Here is a 26,036-nt window from a genome sequence, read left to right on the forward strand (position 1 = left end):
CTGGCCGGCAGAGGGAGCTAGTGTCTGTGAATTCGTGTCAAGTTTGGCGTCTGGCCGGCAGAGGGCGCTAGTGTCTATAAAACCGTGTCAAGTTTGGCGCCTGGCCGGCAGAGGGCGCTAGTGTCTATAAAACCGTGTTAAGTGTGGCTTCTGGCCGGCAGAGGACGCTAGTGTCTGTGAATTCGTGTTAAGTGTGGCTTCTGGCCGGCAGAGGGCGCTAGTGTCTATAAAACCGTGTTTAGTTTGTCTTCTGGCCGGCAGGTGGCGCTAGTGTCTATAAAACCGTGTTAAGTTTGGCGTTTGGCCGGCAGAGGGCGCTAGTGTCTATAAAACCGTGTTTAGTTTGTCTTCTGGCCGGCAGGTGGCGCTAGTGTCTATAAAACCGTGTTTAGTTTGTCTTCTGGCCGGCAGGTGGCGCTAGTGTCTATAAAACCGTGTCAAGTTTGGCGCCTGGTCGGCAGAGGGCGCTAGTGTCTATAAAACCGTGTTAAGTTTGGCGTTTGGCCAACAGGTGGCGCTAGTGTCTATAAAACCGTGTTTAGTTTTTCTTCTGGCCGGTAGGATATAAGAACTTGTCGAGGTGTAACATATAAAAGTTGTATGAAATAGTAATAATATCGAAAAAAAAAAATCGTGTCTATAAAACCGTGTTTAGTTTGTCTTCTGGCCGGTAGGATATAAGAACTTGTCGAGGTGTAAGATATAAAAGTTGTATGAAATAGTAATAATATCGAAAAAAAAAAAATCGTGTCTATAAAACAATGTCAAGTTTGGCGCCTGGCCGGCAGAGGGCGCTAGTGTCTATAAAACCGTGTTATGTGTGGCTTCTGGCCGGCAGAGGGCGCTAGTGTCTGTAAATTCGTGTCAAGTTTGGCGCCTGGCCGGCAGAGGGCGCTAGTGTCTATAAAACCGTGTTTAGTTTGTCTTCTGGCCGGCAGAGGACGCTAGTGTCTATAAAACCGTGTTTAGTTTGTCTTCTGGCCGGCAGGTGGCGCTAGTGTCTATAAAACCGTGTCAAGTGTGGCTTCTGGCCGGCAGAGGGCGCTAGTGTCTGTAAATTCGTGTCAAGTTTGGCGTCTGGCTGGCAGAGGGCGCTAGTGTCTATAAAACCGTGTTTAGTTTGTCTTTTGGCCGGCAGGTGGCGCTAGTGTCTATAAAACCGTGTTAAGTGTGGCTTCAGGCCGGCAGAGGGCGCTAGTGTCCATAAAACCGTGTCAAGTTTGGCGCCTGGCCGTCAGGTGGCGCTAGTGTCTATAAAACCGTGTTAAGTTTGTCTTCTGGCCGGCAGAGGGCGCTAGTGTCTATAAAACCGTGTTTAGTTTTTCTTCTGGCCGGTAGGATATAAGAATTTGTCGAGGTGTAACATATAAAAGTTGTATGAAATAGTAATAATATCGAAAAAAAAACGTGTCAAGTTTGGCGCCTGGCCGGCAGAGGGCGCTAGTGTCTATAAACCGTGTTAAGTGTGGCTTCTGGCCGGCAGGTGGCGCTAGTGTCTGTAAATTCGTGTCAAGTTTGGCGCCTGGCTGGCAGAGGGCGCTAGTGTCTATAAAACCGTGTTCAGTTTGTCTTCTGGCCGGCAGAGGGCGCTAGTGTCTATAAAACCGTGTTAAGTGTGGCTTCTGGCCGGCAGGTGGCGCTAGTGTCTGTAAATTCGTGTCAAGTTTGGCGCCTGGCCGGCAGAGGGCGCTAGTGTCTATAAAACCGTGTTTAGTTTGTCTTCTGGCCGGCAGGTGGCGCTAGTGTCTATAAAACCGTGTTAAGTTTGGCGTTTGGCGGCAGAGGGCGCTAGTGTCTATAAAACCGTGTTTAGTTTGTCTTCTGGCCGGCAGGTGGCGCTAGTGCCTATAAAACCGTGTTAAGTGTGGCTTCTGGCCGGCAGAGGGCGCTAGTGTCTATAAAACCGTGTTTAGTTTGTCTTCTGGCCGTCAGGTGGCGCTAGTGTCTATAAAACCGTGTCAAGTTTGGCGCCTGGTCGGCAGAGGGCGCTAGTGTCTATAAAACCGTGTTAAGTTTGGCGTTTGGCCAACAGGTGGCGCTAGTGTCTATAAAACCGTGTTTAGTTTTTCTTCTGGCCGGTAGGATATAAGAACTTGTCGAGGTGTAACATATAAAAGTTGTATGAAATAGTAATAATATCGAAAAAAAAAAATCGTGTCTATAAAACCGTGTTTAGTTTGTCTTCTGGCCGGTAGGATATAAGAACTTGTCGAGGTGTAAGATATAAAAGTTGTATGAAATAGTAATAATATCGAAAAAAAAAAATCGTGTCTATAAAACCATGTCAAGTTTGGCGCCTGGCCGGCAGAGGGCGCTAGTGTCTATAAAACCGTGTTATGTGTGGCTTCTGGCCGGCAGAGGGCGCTAGTGTCTGTAAATTCGTGTCAAGTTTGGCGCCTGGCCGGCAGAGGGCGCTAGTGTCTATAAAACCGTGTTTAGTTTGTCTTCTGGCCGGCAGAGGACGCTAGTGTCTATAAAACCGTGTTTAGTTTGTCTTCTGGCCGGCAGGTGGCGCTAGTGTCTATAAAACCGTGTCAAGTGTGGCTTCTGGCCGGCAGAGGGCGCTAGTGTCTGTAAATTCGTGTCAAGTTTGGCGTCTGGCTGGCAGAGGGCGCTAGTGTCTATAAAACCGTGTTTAGTTTGTCTTTTGGCCGGCAGGTGGCGCTAGTGTCTATAAAACCGTGTTAAGTGTGGCTTCAGGCCGGCAGAGGGCGCTAGTGTCTATAAAACCGTGTTAAGTTTGTCTTCTGGCCGGCAGAGGGCGCTAGTGTCTATAAAACCGTGTTTAGTTTTTCTTCTGGCCGGTAGGATATAAGAACTTGTCGAGGTGTAACATATAAAAGTTGTATGAAATAGTAATAATATCGAAAAAAAAAAAAACGTGTCAAGTTTGGCGTCTGGCCGGCAGGGGGCGCTAGTGTCTATAAAACCGTGTTAAGTGTGGCTTCTGGCCGGCAGGTGGCGCTAGTGTCTGTAAATTCGTGTCAAGTTTGGCGCCTGGCCGGAAGAGGGCGCTAGTGTCTATAAAACCGTGTTTAGTTTGTCTTCTGGCCGGCAGGTGGCGCTTGTGTCTATAAAACCGTGTTAAGTTTGGCGTTTGGCCGGCAGAGGGCGCTAGTGTCTATAAAACCGTGTTTAGTTTGTCTTCTGGCCGGCAGGTGGCGCTAGTGCCTATAAAACCGTGTTAAGTGTGGCTTCTGGCCGGCAGAGGGCGCTAGTGTCTATAAAACCGTGTTTAGTTTGTCTTCTGGCCGGCAGGTGGCGCTAGTGTCTATAAAACCGTGTCAAGTTTGGCGCCTGGTCGGCAGAGGGCGCTAGTGTCTATAAAACCGTGTTAAGTTTGGCGTTTGGCCAACAGGTGGCGCTAGTGTCTATAAAACCGTGTTTAGTTTTTCTTCTGGCCGGTAGGATATAAGAACTTGTCGAGGTGTAACATATAAAAGTTGTATGAAATAGTAATAATATCGAAAAAAAAAACGTGTCTATAAAACCGTGTTTAGTTTGTCTTCTGGCCGGTAGGATATAAGAACTTGTCGAGGTGTAAGATATAAAAGTTGTATGAAATGGTAATAATATCGAAAAAAAAAATCGTGTCTATAAAACAATGTCAAGTTTGGCGCCTGGCCGGCAGAGGGCGCTAGTGTCTATAAAACCGTGTTATGTGTGGCTTCTGGCCGGCAGAGGGCGCTAGTGTCTGTAAATTCGTGTCAAGTTTGGCGCCTGGCCGGCAGAGGGCGCTAGTGTCTATAAAACCGTGTTTAGTTTGTCTTCTGGCCGGCAGAGGACGCTAGTGTCTATAAAACCGTGTTTAGTTTGTCTTCTGGCTGGCAGGTGGCGCTAGTGTCTATAAAACCGTGTCAAGTGTGGCTTCTGGCCGGCAGAGGGCGCTAGTGTCTGTAAATTCGTGTCAAGTTTGGCGTCTGGCTGGCAGAGGGCGCTAGTGTCTATAAAACCGTGTTTAGTTTGTCTTTTGGCCGGCAGGTGGCGCTAGTGTCTATAAAACCGTGTTAAGTGTGGCTTCAGGCCGGCAGAGGGCGCTAGTGTCCATAAAACCGTGTCAAGTTTGGCGCCTGGCCGTCAGGTGGCGCTAGTGTCTATAAAACCGTGTTAAGTTTGTCTTCTGGCCGGCAGAGGGCGCTAGTGTCTATAAAACCGTGTTTAGTTTTTCTTCTGGCCGGTAGGATATAAGAATTTGTCGAGGTGTAACATATAAAAGTTGTATGAAATAGTAATAATATCGAAAAAAAAAAACGTGTCAAGTTTGGCGCCTGGCCGGCAGAGGGCGCTAGTGTCTATAAACCGTGTTAAGTGTGGCTTCTGGCCGGCAGGTGGCGCTAGTGTCTGTAAATTCGTGTCAAGTTTGGCGCCTGGCTGGCAGAGGGCGCTAGTGTCTATAAAACCGTGTTTAGTTTGTCTTCTGGCCGGCAGAGGGCGCTAGTGTCTATAAAACCGTGTTAAGTGTGGCTTCTGGCCGGCAGGTGGCGCTAGTGTCTGTAAATTCGTGTCAAGTTTGGCGCCTGGCCGGCAGAGGGCGCTAGTGTCTATAAAACCGTGTTTAGTTTGTCTTCTGGCCGGCAGGTGGCGCTAGTGTCTATAAAACCGTGTTAAGTTTGGCGTTTGGCGGCAGAGGGCGCTAGTGTCTATAAAACCGTGTTTAGTTTGTCTTCTGGCCGGCAGGTGGCGCTAGTGCCTATAAAACCGTGTTAAGTGTGGCTTCTGGCCGGCAGAGGGCGCTAGTGTCTATAAAACCGTGTTTAGTTTGTCTTCTGGCCGGCAGGTGGCGCTAGTGTCTATAAAACCGTGTCAAGTTTGGCGCCTGGTCGGCAGAGGGCGCTAGTGTCTATAAAACCGTGTTAAGTTTGGCGTTTGGCCAACAGGTGGCGCTAGTGTCTATAAAACCGTGTTTAGTTTTTCTTCTGGCCGGTAGGATATAAGAACTTGTCGAGGTGTAACATATAAAAGTTGTATGAAATAGTAATAATATCGAAAAAAAAAAAATCGTGTCTATAAAACCGTGTTTAGTTTGTCTTCTGGCCGGTAGGATATAAGAACTTGTCGAGGTGTAAGATATAAAAGTTGTATGAAATAGTAATAATATCGAAAAAAAAAAATCGTGTCTATAAAACCATGTCAAGTTTGGCGCCTGGCCGGCAGAGGGCGCTAGTGTCTATAAAACCGTGTTATGTGTGGCTTCTGGCCGGCAGAGGGCGCTAGTGTCTGTAAATTCGTGTCAAGTTTGGCGCCTGGCCGGCAGAGGGCGCTAGTGTCTATAAAACCGTGTTTAGTTTGTCTTCTGGCCGGCAGAGGACGCTAGTGTCTATAAAACCGTGTTTAGTTTGTCTTCTGGCCGGCAGGTGGCGCTAGTGTCTATAAAACCGTGTCAAGTGTGGCTTCTGGCCGGCAGAGGGCGCTAGTGTCTGTAAATTCGTGTCAAGTTTGGCGTCTGGCTGGCAGAGGGCGCTAGTGTCTATAAAACCGTGTTTAGTTTGTCTTTTGGCCGGCAGGTGGCGCTAGTGTCTATAAAACCGTGTTAAGTGTGGCTTCAGGCCGGCAGAGGGCGCTAGTGTCTATAAAACCGTGTTAAGTTTGTCTTCTGGCCGGCAGAGGGCGCTAGTGTCTATAAAACCGTGTTTAGTTTTTCTTCTGGCCGGTAGGATATAAGAACTTGTCGAGGTGTAACATATAAAAGTTGTATGAAATAGTAATAATATCGAAAAAAAAAAAAACGTGTCAAGTTTGGCGCCTGGCCGGCAGAGGGCGCTAGTGTCTATAAAACCGTGTTAAGTGTGGCTTCTGGCTGGCAGAGGGCGCTAGTGTCCATAAACCGTGTTAAGTGTGGCTTCTGGCCGGCAGGTGGCGCTAGTGTCTGTAAATTCGTGTCAAGTTTGGCGCCTGGCTGGCAGAGGGCGCTAGTGTCTATAAAACCGTGTTTAGTTTGTCTTCTGGCCAGCAGAGGGCGCTATTGTCTATAAAACCGTGTTTAGTTTGTCTTCTGGCCGGTAGGATATAAGAACTTGTCGAGGTGTAACATATAAAAGTTGTATGAAAGAGTAATAATATCGAAAAAAAAAAATCGTGTCTATAAAACCGTGTCAAGTTTGTCTTCAGGCCGGCAGAGGGCGCTAGTGTCTATAAAACCGTGTTAAGTGTGGCGCCTGGCAGGCAGAGGGCGCTAGTGTCTATAAAACCGTGTTAAGTGTGGCTTCTGGCCGGCAGAGGGCGCTAGTGTCAGTAAATTCGTGTCAGGTTTGGCGTCTGGCCGGCAGAGGGCGCTAGTGTCTATAAAACCGTGTCAAGTTTGGCGCCTGGCCGGCAGAGGGCGCTAGTGTCTATAAACCGTGTTAAGTGTGGCTTCTGGCCGGCAGGTGGCGCTAGTGTCTATAAAACCGTGTTAAGTGTGGCTTCTGGCCGGCAGAGGGCGCTAGTGTCTGTAAATTCGTGTCAAGTTTGGCGTCTGGCCGGCAGAGGGCGCTAGTGTCCATAAAACCGTGTCAAGTTTGGCGCCTGGCCGGCAGAGGGCGCTAGTGTCTATAAAACCGTGTTAAGTGTGGCTTCTGGCCGGCAGAGGGCGCTAGTGTCTGTAAATTCGTGTTAAGTGTGGCTTCTGGCCAGCAGAGGGCGCTAGTATCTATAAAACCGTGTCGAGTTTGGCGCTTGGCCGCTAGAGGGCGCTAGTGTCTATAAAACCGTGTTAAGTTTGGCGCCTGGCCGGCAGAGGGCGCTAGTGTCTATAAACCGTGTTTCGTTTGTCTTCAGGCCGGCAGAGGGCGCTAGTGTCTATAAAACCGTGTTAAGTGTGGCTTCTGGCCGGCAGAGGGCGCTAGTGTCTGTAAATTCGTGTTAAGTGTGGCTTCTGGCCGACAGAGGGCGCTAGTGTCTGTAAATTCGTGTTAAGTGTGGCTTCTGGCCGGCAGAGGGCGCTAGTGTCTATAAAACCGTGTCGAGTTTGGCGCCTAGCCGGCAGAGGGCGCTAGTGTCTATAAAATCGTGTTAAGTTTGGCGTTTGGCCAACAGGTGGCGCTAGTGTCTATGAAACCGTGTTTAGTTTTTTTTCTGGCCGGTAGGATATAAGAACTTGTCGAGGTGTAACATATAAAAGTTGTATGAAATAGTAATAATATCGAAAAAAAAAAATCGTGTCTATAAAACCGTGTTTAGTTTGTCTTCTGGCCGGTAGGATATAAGAACTTGTCGAGGTGTAACATATAAAAGTTGTATGAAATAGTAATAATATCGAAAAAAAAAAATCGTGTCTATAAAACCGTGTCAAGTTTGGCGCCTGGCCGGCAGAGGGCGCTAGTGTCTATAAACCGTGTTTAGTTCGTCTTCAGGCCGGCAGAGGGCGCTAGTGTCTATAAAACCGTGTTAAGTGTGGCTTCTGGCCGGCAGAGGGCGCTAGTGTCTGTAAATTCGTGTTAAGTGTGGCTTCTGGCCGGCAGAGGGCGCTAGTGTCTATAAACCGTGTTTAGTTTGACTTCAGGCCGGCAGAGGGCGCTAGTGTCTATAAAACCGTGTTAAGTGTGGCTTCTGGCCGGTAGGATATAAGAACTTGTCGAGGTGTAACATATAAAAGTTGTATGAAATAGTAATAATATCGAAAAAAAAAATCGTGTCTATAAAACCGTGTCAAGTTTGGCGCCTGGCCGGCAGAGGGCGCTAGTGTCTATAAACCGTGTTTAGTTTGTCTTCAGGCCGACAGAGGGCGCTAGTGTCTATAAAACCGTGTTAAGTGTGGCTTCTGGCCGGCAGAGGGCGCTAGTGTCTGTAAATTCGTGTTAAGTGTGGCTTCTGGCCGGCAGGTGGCGCTAGTGTCTATAAAACCGTGTTAAGTGTGGCTTCTGGCCGTCAGAGGGCGCTAGTGTCTATAAAACCGTGTTTAGTTTGTCTTCTGGCCGGCAAGTGGCGCTAGTGTCTATAAAGCCGTGTCAAGTTTGGCGCCTGGCCGGCAGAGGGCGCTAGTGTCTATAAAACCGTGTTAAGTGTGGCTTCTGGCCGGCAGGTGGCGCTAGTGTCTATAAAACCGTGTTAAGTTTGTCTGTTGGCCGGCAGAGGGCGCCAGTGTCTATAAAACCGTGTCAAGTTTGGCGCCTGGCCGGCAGAGGGCGCTAGTGTCTATAAACCGTGTTAAGTGTGGCTTCTGGCCGGCAGGCGGCGCTAGTGTCTATAAAACCGTGTTAAGTGTGGCTTCTGGCCGGCAGAGGGCGCTAGTGTCTGTAAATTCGTGTCAAGTTTGGCGTCTGGCCGGCAGAGGGCGCTAGTGTCTATAAAACCGTGTCAAGTTTGGCGCCTGGCCGGCAGAGGGCGCTAGTGTCTATAAAACCGTGTTAAGTGTGGCTTCTGGCCGGCAGAGGGCGCTAGTGTCTGTAAATTCGTGTTAAGTGTGGCTTCTGGCCGGCAGAGGGCGCTAGTAACTATAAAACCGTGTCGAGTTTGGCGCCTGGCCGCCAGAGGGCGCTAGTGTCTATAAAACCGTGTTAAGTTTGGCGCCTGGCCGGCAGAGGGCGCTAGTGTCTATAAACCGTCTTTAGTTTGTCTTCAGGCCGGCAGAGGGCGCTAGTGTCTATAAAACCGTGTTAAGTGTGGCTTCTGGCCGGCAGAGGGCGCTAGTGTCTGTAAATTCGTGTTAAGTGTGGCTTCTGGCCGACAGAGGGCGCTAGTGTCTGTAAATTCGTGTTAAGTGTGGCTTCTGGCCGGCAGAGGGCGCTAGTGTCTATAAAACCGTGTCGAGTTTGGCGCCTGACCGGCAGAGGGCGCTAGTGTCTATAAAATCGTGTTAAGTTTGGCGTTTGGCCAACAGGTGGCGCTAGTGTCTATAAAACCGTGTTTAGTTTTCCTTCTGGCCGGTAGGATATAAGAACTTGTCGAGGTGTAACATATAAAAGTTGTATGAAATAGTAATAATATCGAAAAAAAAAAAATCGTGTCTATAAAACCGTGTCAAGTTTGGCGCCTGGCCGGCAGAAGGCGCTAGTGTCTATAAACCGTGTTTAGTTTGTCTTCAGGCCGGCAGAGGGCGCTAGTGTCTATAAAACCGTGTTAAGTGTGGCTTCTGGCCGGTAGGATATAAGAACTTGTCGAGGTGTAACATATAAAAGTTGTATGAAATACTAATAATATCGAAAAAAAAAATCGTGTCTATAAAACCGTGTCAAGTTTGGCGCCTGGCCGGCAGAGGGCGCTAGTGTCTATAAACCGTTTTTAGTTTGTCTTCAGGCCGGCAGAGGGCGCTAGTGTCTATAAAACCGTGCTAAGTGTGGCTTCTGGCTGGCAGAGGGCGCTAGTGTCTGTGAATTCGTGTTAAGTGTGGCTTCTGGCCGGCAGAGGGCGCTAGTGTCTGTAAATTCGTGTTAAGTGTGGCTTCTGGCCGGCAGAGGGCTTTAGTGTCTATAAAACCGTGTTAAGTTTGGCGTTTGGCCAACAGGTGGCGCTAGTGTCTATAAAACCGTGATTAGTTTTTCTTCTGGCCGGTAGGATATAAGAACTTGTCGAGGTGTAACATATAAAAGTTGTATGAAATAGTAATAATATCGAAAAAAAAAAAATCGTGTCTATAAAACCGTGTTTAGTTTGTCTTCTGGCCGGTAGGATATAAGAACTTGTCGAGGTGTAAGATATAAAAGTTGTATGAAATAGTAATAATATCGAAAAAAAAAAATCGTGTCTATAAAACCATGTCATGTTTGGCGCCTGGCCGGCAGAGGGCGCTAGTGTCTATAAACCGTTTTTAGTTTGTCTTCAGGCCGGCAGAGGGCGCTAGTGTCTATAAAACCGTGTTAAGTGTGGCTTCTGGCCGGCAGAGGGCGCTAGTGTCTGTAAATTCGTGTTAAGTGTGGCTTCTGGCCGACAGAGGGCGCTAGTGTCTGTAAATTCGTGTTAAGTGTGGCTTCTGGCCGGCAGAGGGCGCTAGTGTCTATAAAACCGTGTCGAGTTTGGCGCCTGACCGGCAGAGGGCGCTAGTGTCTATAAAATCGTGTTAAGTTTGGCGTTTGGCCAACAGGTGGCGCTAGTGTCTATAAAACCGTGTTTAGTTTGTCTTCTGGCCGGTAGGATATAAGAACTTGTCGAGGTGTAAGATATAAAAGTTGTATGAAATAGTAATAATATCGAAAAAAAAAAATCGTGTCTATAAAACCGTGTTTAGTTTGTCTTCTGGCCGGTAGGATATAAGAACTTGTCGAGGTGTAAGATATAAAAGTTGTATGAAATAGTAATAATATCGAAAAAAAAAAATCGTGTCTATAAAACAATGTCAAGTTTGGCGCCTGGCCGGCAGAGGGCGCTAGTGTCTATAAAACCGTGTTAAGTGTGGCTTCTGGCCGGCAGAGGGCGCTAGTGTCTGTAAATTCGTGTTAAGTGTGGCTTCTGGCCGGCAGAGGGCGCTAGTAACTATAAAACCGTGTCGAGTTTGGCGCCTGGCCGCCAGAGGGCGCTAGTGTCTATAAAACCGTGTTAAGTTTGGCGCCTGGCCGGCAGAGGGCGCTAGTGTCTATAAACCGTCTTTAGTTTGTCTTCAGGCCGGCAGAGGGCGCTAGTGTCTATAAAACCGTGTTAAGTGTGGCTTCTGGCCGGCAGAGGGCGCTAGTGTCTGTAAATTCGTGTTAAGTGTGGCTTCTGGCCGACAGAGGGCGCTAGTGTCTGTAAATTCGTGTTAAGTGTGGCTTCTGGCCGGCAGAGGGCGCTAGTGTCTATAAAACCGTGTCGAGTTTGGCGCCTGACCGGCAGAGGGCGCTAGTGTCTATAAAATCGTGTTAAGTTTGGCGTTTGGCCAACAGGTGGCGCTAGTGTCTATAAAACCGTGTTTAGTTTTCCTTCTGGCCGGTAGGATATAAGAACTTGTCGAGGTGTAACATATAAAAGTTGTATGAAATAGTAATAATATCGAAAAAAAAAAAATCGTGTCTATAAAACCGTGTCAAGTTTGGCGCCTGGCCGGCAGAAGGCGCTAGTGTCTATAAACCGTGTTTAGTTTGTCTTCAGGCCGGCAGAGGGCGCTAGTGTCTATAAAACCGTGTTAAGTGTGGCTTCTGGCCGGTAGGATATAAGAACTTGTCGAGGTGTAACATATAAAAGTTGTATGAAATACTAATAATATCGAAAAAAAAAATCGTGTCTATAAAACCGTGTCAAGTTTGGCGCCTGGCCGGCAGAGGGCGCTAGTGTCTATAAACCGTTTTTAGTTTGTCTTCAGGCCGGCAGAGGGCGCTAGTGTCTATAAAACCGTGCTAAGTGTGGCTTCTGGCTGGCAGAGGGCGCTAGTGTCTGTGAATTCGTGTTAAGTGTGGCTTCTGGCCGGCAGAGGGCGCTAGTGTCTGTAAATTCGTGTTAAGTGTGGCTTCTGGCCGGCAGAGGGCTTTAGTGTCTATAAAACCGTGTTAAGTTTGGCGTTTGGCCAACAGGTGGCGCTAGTGTCTATAAAACCGTGATTAGTTTTTCTTCTGGCCGGTAGGATATAAGAACTTGTCGAGGTGTAACATATAAAAGTTGTATGAAATAGTAATAATATCGAAAAAAAAAAAATCGTGTCTATAAAACCGTGTTTAGTTTGTCTTCTGGCCGGTAGGATATAAGAACTTGTCGAGGTGTAAGATATAAAAGTTGTATGAAATAGTAATAATATCGAAAAAAAAAAATCGTGTCTATAAAACCATGTCATGTTTGGCGCCTGGCCGGCAGAGGGCGCTAGTGTCTATAAACCGTTTTTAGTTTGTCTTCAGGCCGGCAGAGGGCGCTAGTGTCTATAAAACCGTGTTAAGTGTGGCTTCTGGCCGGCAGAGGGCGCTAGTGTCTGTAAATTCGTGTTAAGTGTGGCTTCTGGCCGACAGAGGGCGCTAGTGTCTGTAAATTCGTGTTAAGTGTGGCTTCTGGCCGGCAGAGGGCGCTAGTGTCTATAAAACCGTGTCGAGTTTGGCGCCTGACCGGCAGAGGGCGCTAGTGTCTATAAAATCGTGTTAAGTTTGGCGTTTGGCCAACAGGTGGCGCTAGTGTCTATAAAACCGTGTTTAGTTTGTCTTCTGGCCGGTAGGATATAAGAACTTGTCGAGGTGTAAGATATAAAAGTTGTATGAAATAGTAATAATATCGAAAAAAAAAAATCGTGTCTATAAAACCGTGTTTAGTTTGTCTTCTGGCCGGTAGGATATAAGAACTTGTCGAGGTGTAAGATATAAAAGTTGTATGAAATAGTAATAATATCGAAAAAAAAAAATCGTGTCTATAAAACAATGTCAAGTTTGGCGCCTGGCCGGCAGAGGGCGCTAGTGTCTATAAAACCGTGTTAAGTGTGGCTTCTCGCCGGCAGAGGGCGCTAGTGTCTGTAAATTCGTGTTAAGTGTGGCTTCTGGCCGGCAGAGGGCGCTAGTAACTATAAAACCGTGTCGAGTTTGGCGCCTGGCCGCCAGAGGGCGCTAGTGTCTATAAAACCGTGTTAAGTTTGGCGCCTGGCCGGCAGAGGGCGCTAGTGTCTATAAACCGTCTTTAGTTTGTCTTCAGGCCGGCAGAGGGCGCTAGTGTCTATAAAACCGTGTTAAGTGTGGCTTCTGGCCGGCAGAGGGCGCTAGTGTCTGTAAATTCGTGTTAAGTGTGGCTTCTGGCCGACAGAGGGCGCTAGTGTCTGTAAATTCGTGTTAAGTGTGGCTTCTGGCCGGCAGAGGGCGCTAGTGTCTATAAAACCGTGTCGAGTTTGGCGCCTGACCGGCAGAGGGCGCTAGTGTCTATAAAATCGTGTTAAGTTTGGCGTTTGGCCAACAGGTGGCGCTAGTGTCTATAAAACCGTGTTTAGTTTTCCTTCTGGCCGGTAGGATATAAGAACTTGTCGAGGTGTAACATATAAAAGTTGTATGAAATAGTAATAATATCGAAAAAAAAAAAATCGTGTCTATAAAACCGTGTCAAGTTTGGCGCCTGGCCGGCAGAGGGCGCTAGTGTCTATAAACCGTGTTTAGTTTGTCTTCAGGCCGGCAGAGGGCGCTAGTGTCTATAAAACCGTGTTAAGTGTGGCTTCTGGCCGGTAGGATATAAGAACTTGTCGAGGTGTAACATATAAAAGTTGTATGAAATACTAATAATATCGAAAAAAAAAATCGTGTCTATAAAACCGTGTCAAGTTTGGCGCCTGGCCGGCAGAGGGCGCTAGTGTCTATAAACCGTTTTTAGTTTGTCTTCAGGCCGGCAGAGGGCGCTAGTGTCTATAAAACCGTGCTAAGTGTGGCTTCTGGCTGGCAGAGGGCGCTAGTGTCTGTGAATTCGTGTTAAGTGTGGCTTCTGGCCGGCAGAGGGCGCTAGTGTCTGTAAATTCGTGTTAAGTGTGGCTTCTGGCCGGCAGAGGGCTTTAGTGTCTATAAAACCGTGTTAAGTTTGGCGTTTGGCCAACAGGTGGCGCTAGTGTCTATAAAACCGTGATTAGTTTTTCTTCTGGCCGGTAGGATATAAGAACTTGTCGAGGTGTAACATATAAAAGTTGTATGAAATAGTAATAATATCGAAAAAAAAAAAATCGTGTCTATAAAACCGTGTTTAGTTTGTCTTCTGGCCGGTAGGATATAAGAACTTGTCGAGGTGTAAGATATAAAAGTTGTATGAAATAGTAATAATATCGAAAAAAAAAAATCGTGTCTATAAAACCATGTCATGTTTGGCGCCTGGCCGGCAGAGGGCGCTAGTGTCTATAAACCGTGTTTAGTTTGTCTTCAGGCCGGCAGAGGGCGCTAGTGTCTATAAAACCGTGTTAAGTGTGGCTTCTGGCCGGCAGAGGGCGCTAGTGTCTGTAAATTCGTGTTAAGTGTGGCTTCTGGCCGGCAGAGGGCGCTAGTGTCTGTAAATTCGTGTTAAGTGTGGCTTCTGGCCGGCAGGTGGCGCTAGTGTCTATAAAACCGTGTTAAGTGTGGCTTCTGGCCGTCAGAGGGCGCTAGTGTCTATAAAACCGTGTTTAGTTTGTCTTCTGGCCGGCAAGTGGCGCTAGTGTCTATAAAACCGTGTCAAGTTTGGCGCCTGGCCGGCAGAGGGCGCTAGTGTCTATAAAACCGTGTTAAGTGTGGCTTCTGGCCGGCAGGTGGCGCTAGTGTCTATAAAACCGTGTTAAGTTTGTCTGTTGGCCGGCAGAGGGCGCCAGTGTCTATAAAACCGTGTCAAGTTTGGCGCCTGGCCGGCAGAGGGCGCTAGTGTCTATAAACCGTGTTAAGTGTGGCTTCTGGCCGGCAGGCGGCGCTAGTGTCTATAAAACCGTGTTAAGTGTGGCTTCTGGCCGGCAGAGGGCGCTAGTGTCTATAAACCGTGTTAAGTGTGGCTTCTGGCCGGCAGGCGGCGCTAGTGTCTATAAAACCGTGTTAAGTGTGGCTTCTGGCCGGCAGAGGGCGCTAGTGTCTGTAAATTCGTGTCAAGTTTGGCGTCTGGCCGGCAGAGGGCGCTAGTGTTTATAAAACCGTGTCAAGTTTGGCGCCTGGCCGGCAGAGGGCGCTAGTGTCTATAAAACCGTGTTAAGTGTGGCTTCTGGCCGGCAGAGGGCGCTAGTGTCTGTAAATTCGTGTTAAGTGTGGCTTCTGGCCGGCAGAGGGCGCTAGTAACTATAAAACCGTGTCGAGTTTGGCGCCTGGCCGCCAGAGGGCGCTAGTGTCTATAAAACCGTGTTAAGTTTGGCGCCTGGCCGGCAGAGGGCGCTAGTGTCTATAAACCGTCTTTAGTTTGTCTTCAGGCCGGCAGAGGGCGCTAGTGTCTATAAAACCGTGTTAAGTGTGGCTTCTGGCCGGCAGAGGGCGCTAGTGTCTGTAAATTCGTGTTAAGTGTGGCTTCTGGCCGACAGAGGGCGCTAGTGTCTGTAAATTCGTGTTAAGTGTGGCTTCTGGCCGGCAGAGGGCGCTAGTGTCTATAAAACCGTGTCGAGTTTGGCGCCTGACCGGCAGAGGGCGCTAGTGTCTATAAAATCGTGTTAAGTTTGGCGTTTGGCCAACAGGTGGCGCTAGTGTCTATAAAACCGTGTTTAGTTTGTCTTCTGGCCGGTAGGATATAAGAACTTGTCGAGGTGTAAGATATAAAAGTTGTATGAAATAGTAATAATATCGAAAAAAAAAAATCGTGTCTATAAAACCGTGTTTAGTTTGTCTTCTGGCCGGTAGGATATAAGAACTTGTCGAGGTGTAAGATATAAAAGTTGTATGAAATAGTAATAATATCGAAAAAAAAAAATCGTGTCTATAAAACAATGTCAAGTTTGGCGCCTGGCCGGCAGAGGGCGCTAGTGTCTATAAAACCGTGTTATGTGTGGCTTCTGGCCGGCAGAGGGCGCTAGTGTCTGTAAATTCGTGTCAAGTTTGGCGCCTGGCCGGCAGAGGGCGCTAGTGTCTATAAAACCGTGTTTAGTTTGTCTTCTGGCCGGCAGAGGACGCTAGTGTCTATAAAACCGTGTTTAGTTTGTCTTCTGGCCGGCAGGTGGCGCTAGTGTCTATAAAACCGTGTCAAGTGTGGCTTCTGGCCGGCAGAGGGCGCTAGTGTCTGTAAATTCGTGTCAAGTTTGGCGTCTGGCTGGCAGAGGGCGCTAGTGTCTATAAAACCGTGTTTAGTTTGTCTTTTGGCCGGCAGGTGGCGCTAGTGTCTATAAAACCGTGTTAAGTGTGGCTTCAGGCCGGCAGAGGGCGCTAGTGTCCATAAAACCGTGTCAAGTTTGGCGCCTGGCCGTCAGGTGGCGCTAGTGTCTATAAAACCGTGTTAAGTTTGTCTTCTGGCCGGCAGAGGGCGCTAGTGTCTATAAAACCGTGTTTAGTTTTTCTTCTGGCCGGTAGGATATAAGAATTTGTCGAGGTGTAACATATAAAAGTTGTATGAAATAGTAATAATATCGAAAAAAAAAAACGTGTCAAGTTTGGCGCCTGGCCGGCAGAGGGCGCTAGTGTCTATAAACCGTGTTAAGTGTGGCTTCTGGCCGGCAGGTGGCGCTAGTGTCTGTAAATTCGTGTCAAGTTTGGCGCCTGGCTGGCAGAGGGCGCTAGTGTCTATAAAACCGTGTTTAGTTTGTCTTCTGGCCGGCAGAGGGCGCTAGTGTCTATAAAACCGTGTTAAGTGTGGCTTCTGGCCGGCAGGTGGCGCTAGTGTCTGTAAATTCGTGTCAAGTTTGGCGCCTGGCCGGCAGAGGGCGCTAGTGTCTATAAAACCGTGTTTAGTTTGTCTTCTGGCCGGCAGGTGGCGCTAGTGTCTATAAAACCGTGTTAAGTTTGGCGTTTGGCGGCAGAGGGCGCTAGTGTCTATAAAACCGTGTTTAGTTTGTCTTCTGGCCGGCAGGTGGCGCTAGTGCCTATAAAACCGTGTTAAGTGTGGCTTCTGGCCGGCAGAGGGCGCTAGTGTCTATAAAACCGTGTTTAGTTTGTCTTCTGGCCGGCAGGTGGCGCTAGTGTCTATAAAACCGTGTCAAGTTTGGCGCCTGGTCGGCAGAGGGCGCTAGTGTCTATAAAACCGTGTTAAGTTTGGCGTTTGGCCAACAGGTGGCGCTAGTGTCTATAAAACCGTGTTTAGTTTTTCTTCTGGCCGGTAGGATATAAGAACTTGTCGAGGTGTAACATATAAAAGTTGTATGAAATAGTAATAATATCGAAAAAAAAAAAATCGTGTCTATAAAACCGTGTTTAGTTTGTCTTCTGGCCGGTAGGATATAAGAACTTGTCGAGGTGTAAGATATAAAAGTTGTATGAAATAGTAATAATATCGAAAAAAAAAAATCGTGTCTATAAAACCATGTCAAGTTTGGCGCCTGGCCGGCAGAGGGCGCTAGTGTCTATAAAACCGTGTTATGTGTGGCTTCTGGCCGGCAGAGGGCGCTAGTGTCTGTAAATTCGTGTCAAGTTTGGCGCCTGGCCGGCAGAGGGCGCTAGTGTCTATAAAACCGTGTTTAGTTTGTCTTCTGGCCGGCAGAGGACGCTAGTGTCTATAAAACCGTGTTTAGTTTGTCTTCTGGCCGGCAGGTGGCGCTAGTGTCTATAAAACCGTGTCAAGTGTGGCTTCTGGCCGGCAGAGGGCGCTAGTGTCTGTAAATTCGTGTCAAGTTTGGCGTCTGGCTGGCAGAGGGCGCTAGTGTCTATAAAACCGTGTTTAGTTTGTCTTTTGGCCGGCAGGTGGCGCTAGTGTCTATAAAACCGTGTTAAGTGTGGCTTCAGGCCGGCAGAGGGCGCTAGTGTCTATAAAACCGTGTTAAGTTTGTCTTCTGGCCGGCAGAGGGCGCTAGTGTCTATAAAACCGTGTTAAGTGTGGCTTCTGGCTGGCAGAGGGCGCTAGTGTCTGTTAATTCGTGTCAAGTTTGGCGTCTGGCCGGCAGAGGGCGCTAGTGTCCATAAACCGTGTTAAGTGTGGCTTCTGGCCGGCAGGTGGCGCTAGTGTCTGTAAATTCGTGTCAAGTTTGGCGCCTGGCTGGCAGAGGGCGCTAGTGTCTATAAAACCGTGTTTAGTTTGTCTTCTGGCCAGCAGAGGGCGCTATTGTCTATAAAACCGTGTTTAGTTTGTCTTCTGGCCGGTAGGATATAAGAACTTGTCGAGGTGTAACATATAAAAGTTGTATGAAATAGTAATAATATCGAAAAAAAAAAATCGTGTCTATAAAACCGTGTCAAGTTTGTCTTCAGGCCGGCAGAGGGCGCTAGTGTCTATAAAACCGTGTTAAGTGTGGCGCCTGGCAGGCAGAGGGCGCTAGTGTCTATAAAACCGTGTTAAGTGTGGCTTCTGGCCGGCAGAGGGCGCTAGTGTCAGTAAATTCGTGTCAGGTTTGGCGTCTGGCCGGCAGAGGGCGCTAGTGTCTATAAAACCGTGTCAAGTTTGGCGCCTGGCCGGCAGAGGGTGCTAGTGTCTATAAACCGTGTTAAGTGTGGCTTCTGGCCGGCAGGTGGCGCTAGTGTCTATAAAACCGTGTTAAGTGTGGCTTCTGGCCGGCAGAGGGCGCTAGTGTCTGTAAATTCGTGTCAAGTTTGGCGTCTGGCCGGCAGAGGGCGCTAGTGTCCATAAAACCGTGTCAAGTTTGGCGCCTGGCCGGCAGAGGGCGCTAGTGTCTATAAAACCGTGTTAAGTGTGGCTTCTGGCCGGCAGAGGGCGCTAGTGTCTGTAAATTCATGTTAAGTGTGGCTTCTGGCCAGCAGAGGGCGCTAGTATCTATAAAACCGTGTCGAGTTTGGCGCTGGGCCGCCAGAGGGCGCTAGTGTCTATAAAACCGTGTTAAGTTTAACGCCTGGCCGGTAGAGGGCGCTAGTGTCTATAAACCGTGTTTCGTTTGTCTTCAGGCCGGCAGAGGGCGCTAGTGTCTATAAAACCGTGTTAAGTGTGGCTTCTGGCCGGCAGAGGGCGCTAGTGTCTGTAAATTCGTGTTAAGTGTGGCTTCTGGCCGACAGAGGGCGCTAGTGTCTGTAAATTCGTGTTAAGTGTGGCTTCTGGCCGGCAGAGGGCGCTAGTGTCTATAAAACCGTGTCGAGTTTGGCGCCTAGCCGGCAGAGGGCGCTAGTGTCTATAAAATCGTGTTAAGTTTGGCGTTTGGCCAACAGGTGGCGCTAGTGTCTATGAAACCGTGTTGAGTTTTTTTTCTGGCCGGTAGGATATAAGAACTTGTCGAGGTGTAACATATAAAAGTTGTATGAAATAGTAATAATATCGAAAAAAAAAAATCGTGTCTATAAAACCGTGTTTAGTTTGTCTTCTGGCCGGTAGGATATAAGAACTTGTCGAGGTGTAACATATAAAAGTTGTATGAAATAGTAATAATATCGAAAAAAAAAAAATCGTGTCTATAAAACCGTGTCAAGTTTGGCGCCTGGCCGGCAGAGGGCGCTAGTGTCTATAAACCGTGTTTAGTTTGACTTCAGGCCGGCAGAGGGCGCTAGTGTCTATAAAACCGTGTTAAGTGTGGCTTCTGGCCGGTAGGATATAAGAACTTGTCGAGGTGTAACATATAAAAGTTGTATGAAATAGTAATAATATCGAAAAAAAAAATCGTGTCTATAAAACCGTGTCAAGTTTGGCGCCTGGCCGGCAGAGGGCGCTAGTGTCTATAAACCGTGTTTAGTTCGTCTTCAGGCCGGCAGAGGGCGCTAGTGTCTATAAAACCGTGTTAAGTGTGGCTTCTGGCCGGCAGAGGGCGCTAGTGTCTGTAAATTCGTGTTAAGTGTGGCTTCTGGCCGGCAGAGGGCGCTAGTGTCTATAAACCGTGTTTAGTTTGACTTCAGGCCGGCAGAGGGCGCTAGTGTCTATAAAACCGTGTTAAGTGTGGCTTCTGGCCGGTAGGATATAAGAACTTGTCGAGGTGTAACATATAAAAGTTGTATGAAATAGTGATAATATCGAAAAAAAAAATCGTGTCTATAAAACCGTGTCAAGTTTGGCGCCTGGCCGGCAGAGGGCGCTAGTGTCTATAAACCGTGTTTAGTTTGTCTTCAGGCCGACAGAGGGCGCTAGTGTCTATAAAACCGTGTTAAGTGTGGCTTCTGGCCGGCAGAGGGCGCTAGTGTCTGTAAATTCGTGTTAAGTGTGGCTTCTGGCCGGCAGGTGGCGCTAGTGTCTATAAAACCGTGTTAAGTGTGGCTTCTGGCCGTCAGAGGGCGCTAGTGTCTATAAAACCGTGTTTAGTTTGTCTTCTGGCCGGCAAGTGGCGCTAGTGTCTATAAAGCCGTGTCAAGTTTGGCGCCTGGCCGGCAGAGGGCGCTAGTGTCTATAAAACCGTGTTAAGTGTGGCTTCTGGCCGGCAGGTGGCGCTAGTGTCTATAAAACCGTGTTAAGTTTGTCTGTTGGCCGGCAGAGGGCGCCAGTGTCTATAAAACCGTGTCAAGTTTGGCGCCTGGCCGGCAGAGGGCGCTAGTGTCTATAAACCGTGTTAAGTGTGGCTTCTGGCCGGCAGGCGGCGCTAGTGTCTATAAAACCGTGTTAAGTGTGGCTTCTGGCCGGCAGAGGGCGCTAGTGTCTGTAAATTCGTGTCAAGTTTGGCGTCTGGCCGGCAGAGGGCGCTAGTGTCTATAAAACCGTGTCAAGTTTGGCGCCTGGCCGGCAGAGGGCGCTAGTGTCTATAAAACCGTGTTAAGTGTGGCTTCTGGCCGGCAGAGGGCGCTAGTGTCTGTAAATTCGTGTTAAGTGTGGCTTCTGGCCGGCAGAGGGCGCTAGTAACTATAAAACCGTGTCGAGTTTGGCGCCTGGCCGCCAGAGGGCGCTAGTGTCTATAAAACCGTGTTAAGTTTGGCGCCTGGCCGGCAGAGGACGCTAGTGTCTATAAACCGTCTTTAGTTTGTCTTCAGGCCGGCAGAGGGCGCTAGTGTCTATAAAACCGTGTTAAGTGTGGCTTCTGGCCGGCAGAGGGCGCTAGTGTCTGTAAATTCGTGTTAAGTGTGGCTTCTGGCCGACAGAGGGCGCTAGTGTCTGTAAATTCGTGTTAAGTGTGGCTTCTGGCCGGCAGAGGGCGCTAGTGTCTATAAAACCGTGTCGAGTTTGGCGCCTGACCGGCAGAGGGCGCTAGTGTCTATAAAATCGTGTTAAGTTTGGCGTTTGGCCAACAGGTGGCGCTAGTGTCTATAAAACCGTGTTTAGTTTTCCTTCTGGCCGGTAGGATATAAGAACTTGTCGAGGTGTAACATATAAAAGTTGTATGAAATAGTAATAATATCGAAAAAAAAAAAATCGTGTCTATAAAACCGTGTCAAGTTTGGCGCCTGGCCGGCAGAGGGCGCTAGTGTCTATAAACCGTGTTTAGTTTGTCTTCAGGCCGGCAGAGGGCGCTAGTGTCTATAAAACCGTGTTAAGTGTGGCTTCTGGCCGGTAGGATATAAGAACTTGTCGAGGTGTAACATATAAAAGTTGTATGAAATACTAATAATATCGAAAAAAAAAATCGTGTCTATAAAACCGTGTCAAGTTTGGCGCCTGGCCGGCAGAGGGCGCTAGTGTCTATAAACCGTTTTTAGTTTGTCTTCAGGCCGGCAGAGGGCGCTAGTGTCTATAAAACCGTGCTAAGTGTGGCTTCTGGCTGGCAGAGGGCGCTAGTGTCTGTGAATTCGTGTTAAGTGTGGCTTCTGGCCGGCAGAGGGCGCTAGTGTCTGTAAATTCGTGTTAAGTGTGGCTTCTGGCCGGCAGAGGGCTTTAGTGTCTATAAAACCGTGTTAAGTTTGGCGTTTGGCCAACAGGTGGCGCTAGTGTCTATAAAACCGTGATTAGTTTTTCTTCTGGCCGGTAGGATATAAGAACTTGTCGAGGTGTAACATATAAAAGTTGTATGAAATAGTAATAATATCGAAAAAAAAAAAATCGTGTCTATAAAACCGTGTTTAGTATGTCTTCTGGCCGGTAGGATATAAGAACTTGTCGAGGTGTAAGATATAAAAGTTGTATGAAATAGTAATAATATCGAAAAAAAAAAAATCGTGTCTATAAAACCATGTCATGTTTGGCGCCTGGCCGGCAGAGGGCGCTAGTGTCTATAAACCGTGTTTAGTTTGTCTTCAGGCCGGCAGAGGGCGCTAGTGTCTATAAAACCGTGTTAAGTGTGGCTTCTGGCCGGCAGAGGGCGCTAGTGTCTGTAAATTCGTGTTAAGTGTGGCTTCTGGCCGGCAGAGGGCGCTAGTGTCTATAAAACCGTGTTAAGTGTGGCTTCTGGCCGGCAGGTGGCGCTAGTGTCTATAAAACCGTGTTAAGTTTGTCTGTTGGCCGGCAGAGGGCGCCAGTGTCTATAAAACCGTGTCAAGTTTGGCGCCTGGCCGGCAGAGGGCGCTAGTGTCTATAAACCGTGTTAAGTGTGGCTTCTGGCCGGCAGGCGGCGCTAGTGTCTATAAAACCGTGTTAAGTGTGGCTTCTGGCCGGCAGAGGGCGCTAGTGTCTATAAACCGTGTTAAGTGTGGCTTCTGGCCGGCAGGCGGCGCTAGTGTCTATAAAACCGTGTTAAGTGTGGCTTCTGGCCGGCAGAGGGCGCTAGTGTCTGTAAATTCGTGTCAAGTTTGGCGTCTGGCCGGCAGAGGGCGCTAGTGTTTATAAAACCGTGTCAAGTTTGGCGCCTGGCCGGCAGAGGGCGCTAGTGTCTATAAAACCGTGTTAAGTGTGGCTTCTGGCCGGCAGAGGGCGCTAGTGTCTGTAAATTCGTGTTAAGTGTGGCTTCTGGCCGGCAGAGGGCGCTAGTAACTATAAAACCGTGTCGAGTTTGGCGCCTGGCCGCCAGAGGGCGCTAGTGTCTATAAAACCGTGTTAAGTTTGGCGCCTGGCCGGCAGAGGGCACTAGTGTCTATAAACCGTCTTTAGTTTGTCTTCAGGCCGGCAGAGGGCGCTAGTGTCTATAAAACCGTGTTAAGTGTGGCTTCTGGCCGGCAGAGGGCGCTAGTGTCTGTAAATTCGTGTTAAGTGTGGCTTCTGGCCGACAGAGGGCGCTAGTGTCTGTAAATTCGTGTTAAGTGTGGCTTCTGGCCGGCAGAGGGTGCTAGTGTCTATAAAACCGTGTCGAGTTTGGCGCCTGACCGGCAGAGGGCGCTAGTGTCTATAAAATCGTGTTAAGTTTGGCGTTTGGCCAACAGGTGGCGCTAGTGTCTATAAAACCGTGTTTAGTTTTCCTTCTGGCCGGTAGGATATAAGAACTTGTCGAGGTGTAACATATAAAAGTTGTATGAAATAGTAATAATATCGAAAAAAAAAAAAATCGTGTCTATAAAACCGTGTCAAGTTTGGCGCCTGGCCGGCAGAGGGCGCTAGTGTCTATAAACCGTGTTTAGTTTGTCTTCAGGCCGGCAGAGGGCGCTAGTGTCTATAAAACCGTGTTAAGTGTGGCTTCTGGCCGGTAGGATATAAGAACTTGTCGAGGTGTAACATATAAAAGTTGTATGAAATAGTAATAATATCGAAAAAAAAAATCGTGTCTATAAAACCGTGTCAAGTTTGGCGCCTGGCCGGCAGAGGGCGCTAGTGTCTATAAACCGTTTTTAGTTTGTCTTCAGGCCGGCAGAGGGCGCTAGTGTCTATAAAACCGTGCTAAGTGTGGCTTCTGGCTGGCAGAGGGCGCTAGTGTCTGTGAATTCGTGTTAAGTGTGGCTTCTGGCCGGCAGAGGGCGCTAGTGTCTGTAAATTCGTGTTAAGTGTGGCTTCTGGCCGGCAGAGGGCTTTAGTGTCTATAAAACCGTGTTAAGTTTGGCGTTTGGCCAACAGGTGGCGCTAGTGTCTATAAAACCGTGATTAGTTTTTCTTCTGGCCGGTAGGATATAAGAACTTGTCGAGGTGTAACATATAAAAGTTGTATGAAATAGTAATAATATCGAAAAAAAAAAATCGTGTCTATAAAACCGTGTTTAGTTTGTCTTCTGGCCGGTAGGATATAAGAACTTGTCGAGGTGTAAGATATAAAAGTTGTATGAAATAGTAATAATATCGAAAAAAAAAAAAATCGTGTCTATAAAACCATGTCAAGTTTGGCGCCTGGCCGGCAGAGGGCGCTAGTGTCTATAAACCGTGTTTAGTTTGTCTTCAGGCCGGCAGAGGGCGCTGGTGTCTATAAAACCGTGTTAAGTGTGGCTTCTGGCCGGTAGGATATAAGAACTTGTCGAGGTGTAACATATAAAAGTTGTATGAACTAGTAATAATATCGAAAAAAAAAAACCATGTCAAGTTTGGCGCCTGGCCGGCAGAGGGCGCTAGTGTCTATAAAACCGTGTTAAGTGTGGCTTCTGGCCAGCAGAGGGCGCTAGTGTCTGTAAATTCGTGTCAAGTTTGGCGTCTGGCCGGCAGAGGGCGCTAGTGTCTATAAAACCGTGTTAAGTGTGGCTTCTGGCCGGCAGGTGGCGCTAGTGTCTGTAAATTCGTGTCAAGTTTGGCGCCTGGCCGGCAGAGGGCGCTAGTGTCTATAAAACCGTGTTTAGTTTGTCTTCTGGCCGGCAGGTGGCGCTAGTGTCTATAAAACCGTGTTAAGTTTGGCGTTTGGCCGGCAGAGGGCGCTAGTGTCTATAAAACCGTGTTTAGTTTGTCTTCTGGCCGGCAGGTGGCGCTAGTGCCTATAAAACAGTGTTAAGTGTGGCTTCTGGCCGGCAGAGGACGCTAGTGTCTATAAAACCGTGTTTAGTTTGTCTTCTGGCCGGCAGGTGGCGCTAGTGTCTATAAAACCGTGTCAAGTTTGGCGCCTGGTCGGCAGAGGGCGCTAGTGTCTATAAAACCGTGTTGAGTTTGGCGTTTGGCCAACAGGTGGCGCTAGTGTATATAAAACCGTGTTTAGTTTTTCTTCTGGCCGGTAGGATATAAGAACTTGTCGAGGTGTAACATATAAAAGTTGTATGAAATAGTAATAATATCGAAAAAAAAAAAATCGTGTCTATAAAACCGTGTTTAGTTTATCTTCTGGCCGGTAGGATATAAGAACTTGTCGAGGTGTAAGATATAAAAGTTGTATGAAATAGTAATAATATCGAAAAAAAAAAATCGTGTCTATAAAACAATGTCAAGTTTGGCGCCTGGCCGGCAGAGGGCGCTAGTGTCTATAAAACTGTGTTAAGTGTGGCTTCTGGCCGGCAGAGGGCGCTAGTGTCTGTAAATTCGTGTCAAGTTTGGCGCCTGGCCGGCAGAGGGCGCTAGTGTCTATAAAACCGTGTTTAGTTTGTCTTCTGGCCGGCAGAGGGCGCTAGTGTCTATAAAACCGTGTTTAGTTTGTCTTCTGGCCGGCAGGTGGCGCTAGTGTCTATAAAACCGTGTCAATTGTGGCTTCTGGCCGGCAGAGGGCGCTAGTGTCTGTAAATTCGTGTCAAGTTTGGCGTCTGGCTGGCAGAGGGCGCTAGTGTCTATAAAACCGTGTTTAGTTTGTTTTCTGGCCTGCAGGTGGCGCTAGTGTCTATAAAACCGTGTTAAGTGTGGCTTCAGGCCGGCAGAGAGCGCTAGTGTCTATAAAACCGTGTTTTGTTTGTCTTCTTGCCGGCAGGTGACGCTAGTGTCTATAAAACCGTGTTAAGTTTGGCGCCTGGCCGTCAGGTGGCGCTGGTGTCTATAAAACCGTGTTAAGTTTGTCTTCTGGCCGGCAGAGGGCGCTAGTGTCTATAAAACCGTGTTTAGTTTTTCTTCTGGCCGGTAGGATATAAGAACTTGTCGAGGTGTAACATATAAAAGTTGTATGAAATAGTAATAATATCGAAAGAAAAAAAAAACCGTGTCAAGTTTGGCGCCTGGCCGGCAGAGGGCGCTAGTATCTATAAAACCGTGTTAAGTGTGGCTTCTGGCCGGCAGAGGGCGCTAGTGTCTGTAAATTCGTGTCAAGTTTGGCGTCTGGCCGGCAGAGGGCGCTAGTGTCTATAAAACCGTGTCAAGTTCAGCGCCTGGCCGGCAGGTGGCGCTAGTGTCTATAAAACCGTGTTAAGTTTGTCTGTTGGCCGGCAGAGGGCGCTTGTGTCTATACAACCGTGTCAAGTTTGGCGCCTGGCCGGCAGAGGGCGCTAGTGTCTATAAAACCGTGTTAAGTGTGGCTTCTGGCCGAAAGAGGGCGCTAGTGTCTGTAAATTCGTGTCAAGTTTGGCGTCTGGCCGGCAGAGGGCGCTAGTGTCTATAAAACCGTGTCAAGTTTGGCGCCTGGCCGGCAGAGGGCGCTAGTGTCTATAAACCGTGTTAAGTGTGGCTTCTGGCCGGCAGGTGGCGCTAGTGTCTATAAAACCGTGTTAAGTGTGGCTTCTGGCCGGCAGAGGGCGCTAGTGTCTGTAAATTCATGTCAAGTTTGGCATCTGGCCGGCAGAGGGCGCTAGTGTCTATAAAACCGTGTCAAGTTTGGCGCCTGGCCGGCAGAGGGCGCTAGTGTCTATAAGCCGTGTTTAGTTTGTCTTCAGGCCGGCAGAGGGCGCTAGTGTCTATAAAACCGTGTTAAGTGTGGCTTCTGGCCGGCAGAGGGCGCTAGTGTCTGTAAATTCGTGTTAAGTGTGGCTTCTGGCCGGCAGAGGGCGCTAGTGTCTATGAAACCGTGTCGAGTTTGGCGCCTGGCCGGCAGAGGGCGCTAGTGTCTATAAAACCGTGTTAAGTTTGGCGTTTGGCCGACAGAGGGCGCTAGTGTCTATAAAACCGTGTCAAGTTTGTCTTCAGGCCGGCAGAGGGCGCTAGTG

This window comes from Diorhabda sublineata, chromosome 11, assembly GCF_026230105.1.
Source record: "Diorhabda sublineata isolate icDioSubl1.1 chromosome 11, icDioSubl1.1, whole genome shotgun sequence".
Taxonomy (NCBI): Eukaryota; Metazoa; Arthropoda; class Insecta; order Coleoptera; family Chrysomelidae; genus Diorhabda; species Diorhabda sublineata.